The sequence below is a fragment of the Limulus polyphemus genome, unplaced genomic scaffold (genome assembly GCF_000517525.1).
Source record: "Limulus polyphemus unplaced genomic scaffold, Limulus_polyphemus-2.1.2 Scaffold3855, whole genome shotgun sequence".
Lineage (NCBI taxonomy): Eukaryota > Metazoa > Arthropoda > Merostomata > Xiphosura > Limulidae > Limulus > Limulus polyphemus.
This window is the reverse complement of record NW_013669465.1, coordinates 15,015-19,974: the sequence shown is the minus strand read 5'-3', so window position 1 is coordinate 19,974 and position 4,960 is coordinate 15,015.

The window sequence follows — 4,960 nt, the reverse complement described above, 5'->3', positions numbered from 1 at the left end:
ATGGTCAATCCCACTAATTCGTTGGTGAAAGAGTAGCCCAAGAGTTGGCGGTGAGTGGTGATGACTAGTTGCCTTCCCTCAAGTCTTACACTGCTAAATTCGGGACGGCTAGCACAGTTAGCCTCGTGTAGCTTTGCGTAGAAATAAAAAAAAAACTTAATAAAAATAGCAATTATTACATGTTAATATGAAAACGTATGAATACTAGTGTCCCCAATAATTTTCTTCGGGACTGCAAGAAGAAATAAATATTGTTTTCGTATTAATACACACGTGGTTACAGAGAATGAAAAAAAAATATCTTAGAGCAATAGCGTTTTCGTTTGTTTCAGAAATACTAACATTGTTACACAAGAGCTATCTACTCTAGTCGTCCCTAGATTTGAACTGATAGATTTAGATAGAAGGTAGCTAGTTAACAACACTTACTGCCGACTCTTTGGCAGCTCTGATCGAATAATGGGATTTCACCAACTCTATTATACCACCGTCACTGCCCCAAATGGCGAGAGCGCTTTTGCGGTTTGGGAACTCGACACAATGATCCTCCTGTCCGGCACGTTATCGTCTAGGCTACGGAACCGTGATGAAGGCAACGGCGTTCTCACTACTCATTATGTAAAAATTATGAAATAAAAAAATCTTAATATCAAATGACAACTTAAATATAGAGGGCCACCTAAATTCTAAATGCTATCACAATGTTTGCTCAAAATTCATTCCATAATAGGTATAAGACTTAATTTCAATCAACACTTCACTTATTTGTAAATAGTAAATACATACATCACCTGGTAAAGCTGCTAAAATATTATGTTTATGAAAACGGAACGCTTTAATTTCTTTGTTTTAGAGCAAAGCCATATTTGACTATCTGCTGTGTTCACTGCGGGGAATCGAACATCGGATTTAAGCTTTGTAAGTCTGTAGGCTAATCGCTGTCCCATAGGGGGGATGGTATGGTTTAGAAATGATTTTCAGTGATTTCAAGATGCTTTTGATGTAGAAAGACTATTTGAATGTATTGAGCCAGATATATTTGCCAGGTGGCTAGTGTGCTTGACTCGCAATCTTCGGGTCGGGGTTCGAATCCCCGTCACACCAAACATGCTCGCCCTTTCAGCAGTGGGGGCGTTATAATATGACGGTCAATCCCACTATTTGTTGGTAAAAGGGTAGCCCAAGAGTTGGCGGTGGGTGGTGATGACTAGCTGCCTTCGCTCTAATCTTACACTGCTAAATTAGGGACGGCTAGCGCAGATAGCCCTCGTGTAGCTTTGCGCGAAAATTCAAAACTAACAAACCATTCGTACATTCAGGTAACTGCCCTAACGTACATCTTCATTAGCCACCACTGTACATCCAGTGTACAGTCTAAAGCAACCTACATTGAACCACAAAATACATCCTTTAATTATCCACATGTACAGTTTTGTTGGGACACACCACACATTTAGCTAACTGTTCTCATCCTCATTTTCACCAGTATACGCTCACTCCTGATAAACTTGAGGGATGAGGCTAAAATTCAGGGTTGGACGTCTGCAGTGGATACATCACAGTTAGCCAACTGTGCATCTTTGTCTTTAAACAAAGCAAATAATTTTTAACACTATACATCTGTTGATACATCTCACGTCCATGTTCATTTGTTAGCACTATACATCCGGTTAATTGACCTTATGGTCAAATCACATTCTTTGGTCCACTTTAAACATCAGCTAAATTTATTATACCATTCTCCATTGATCAACACTAAACATTCGAATATCTGTCTGGCTCACATATTACTTTGTTCTAGTTAACAGCTTCTATCAGCCTGACAGAACGATTATAGGTCCATTTATATCCACCCACCTATTAACTCCGTCATTCTAAATGAATGGTTTTCCATGCATCCCTATTCTATATATAATACAGCCACTTGTTTTTTATTTACCATATAACCGATCATCTCATTATCTAGTCTGTCTGTATTTCCCTCTCCATTCCCCATTCTTTATTTTTCTGTGACACAAGCGGGTATTAAGACAAATAATAGTTTGGCTGTTCTTTTCTTCAGTCAGTTTAGGTAACCACTGATTAAACATTCTGCTCGAGTTCCTTCCCGACAATCAGAAATATATTTGTTATTTATAGAGACAGCAGGATTAAATAAGAAATAAAAAATACCCTGAAATATGTACAAATATGTCTCCTAAATATGATATACGAAAGTTTCTGACGTCAAAAGAAACAGCGCACTCTCCACTTGTTTAATGACATCACTGCGTCGAACAAGGGAGCAACAGACCTGTGACCAAGGTGTGCACACATACAGAGAAGTCTTCTCCACAACATCAGTGGCCTTCTGACTGTCTTACACATCTGATATAAAGCCGTTCGTTAACCTGCAACACATTTCGTTTCCTTGGTGAGTTAACATTTCAATGGTTCTATAGCATTTGGTTCGAATCTATAAATACTGAATTATTTATTGAATGTTATATTCTAATATCGTCAGAACGTATACTTACATATTGGACTCGTACTTTCTTGAGACAATCACAACTCGAGAAAAACTTTCTTAAAATCGTCGTTTGTGGTTTTCATATAATGCATTAGAAATCACGAAATCATTTGTAAAATTTAATTAACAAAGTATTATTTAAGTATTTAGGGTTAGAGTTGGGAGATATTTTATTACAACTCTTGTGGAAAAAAAAATAATTATTCAGCAGCTTTGTGAGAAAAGGTAGAATTGATAAAGGTGTTCCAATATAAGTTTACTAACAAACTGTATCTATATTGATATTACATATATAACCGCTGATGATGATAACCTGGATGTTCACCGAAACATCTTAACAATAAAATGCTTTCATGAACGGATGGTGTTACGCTCGCGAACTCACAAGATATTATATGCAAGCAGGAGAACTGCAGATAACTATATCGAGCAAATGTTATCTACAATAATCAATTATCTTAACTGGTCATATATATCTTATCTATTCTGAACATATATCGCGTTCTAAGTAACTGTTAAGCCTTTTTAAAATCTGTATTCTGACCTGAAGACAGTTATCAAACAACTGTAAAACCTAAAGTTTCGTTTTGAGTTTGATTACTAATTAACTATTATTTTATTACAAATTATAGCTTTTACAATAATGAATTGTGTTTTTAAAACAGGTACGACGTTTCGATAACTGGTGTGATCATTCTCAACCACTGATGGATGGCACCTTTGATCGAAACGTCGTACCTGGTTTTAAGTTATTCTTCCTTGCCGTAAAAGCTATAACTTGTAAAAAAAAACTGTTAAATCTGTTTAAAATCTGTATCCTGCATGTTGTTCAATTGGCCCGAAGACGATAATAAGAAAATAAATTGATCTTTTTAGGGTTCTTAACCGTTAAAATGTTTAACATATTTATACTGTACATAGTACAGTTAAGTTGAAGATGATACTCAAACAATAGTTAAATCTGTTAAAAATATGCATTCCTCAAGGTGTTCAGTTAACCTGGAGACGATACGAAAAAGAAGGGTTAAATATATTTAAAATATATATTATATAAATGTTCAGTTAACCTGGAGACGATACGAAAAAGAAAAGTTAAATATATTTAAATATATATATTATATAAATGTTCAGTTAACCTGGAGACGATACGAAAAAAGAAGGGTTAAATATATTTAAAATATATATTATATAAATGTTCAGTTAACCTGGAGAGATACGAAAAACAATTAAATCTGTTTACTAGAAACAACTGTTAAGTCTGTTCAAAATCTTCATTCAGCACGGTGTTCAATTCATCTTAAGCCGACAGTTAGTATTACATATTATATCTAAATTGATTAGCTTTATCTCGCCTAATTAATTGATTCCAACTAGGTGAGAGGAGAATTCTTTTACACACGATAGCTGTACGTTAATTACTATAACCAAGTATTTTTGATTGAACATCCGCATGTAGTCGTCTGATAAATGTACAAAACTAAAATATTCTAACGTATTTAAACATGTTAAAAATACTTCAATGTATAACACTACAAGTAAGAAACAAAATTAAACATGTTTACCCGTTTAAAATTTGTTAACTGAATGTTAATAGTTTAACATCTTGGTGGTTCTAGATCTGTTGAACCAAATAAATGAATAACGTCGAATGTAAAATTAGTTGATTCTTCTAATCTAATGGTTATATGTTGTATGATAGAAACGAATACAGAAATGAATATTTTAAAAGGAACTTTTCAATTAATTCTGGATGTTAAAATGTCTTAAGCTCCAATGTTTTGGTTGATGTATTCCTCAGTGCAAAACGTTTGGAATTTTGCCAGCTCTTAATGAGAACGAGTTTCAAACACAAGATGATTGAATTTTATTTTATTTTCCCAAAGCATTTGCTGAAATTCGCTGTGGAATAAAAATAGTTTTTCTTAGGCAAAAAGCTACACAATGAACTAACTGTGCTGTGCCCACTTCACAGGTATCGAAACCTTGTATTTGGCGTTTTTAGCTCTCTGACTTAATAACACGTTAGCAAACAACGCTTTATAAGCATAATGAATTGATTTATTTTGGAGGGAACATACGTGTTTCGACAGAACATCGGTCTTTCTTCTAGAGACTTACTTTTGAGCCACTGGAGCCGAATAAAAGAAAAAAACAATCCAAACATCTAACACACGTAACTATTAATACATGAAGGACCGAGGGGTCTATACACGGTGTAAATTATTTTGTAAGAATGCTTTACACTTAAGTATGCTATAATACTTCTCCTCTATGTTCGTTTTGTTCCTCCGTCATTATAGGTAAGTATTCACACAAATAGCTTGACATTATAGGTAAGTATTCACACAAATAACTTGACATTTAGCTCACCAGAAAACCGGTTTAGAAAGCAACTTTAAAACGACTTTTTTTCGATTTCCTGATTGGTTAGTATTCGTTAGTAAAAGAGTA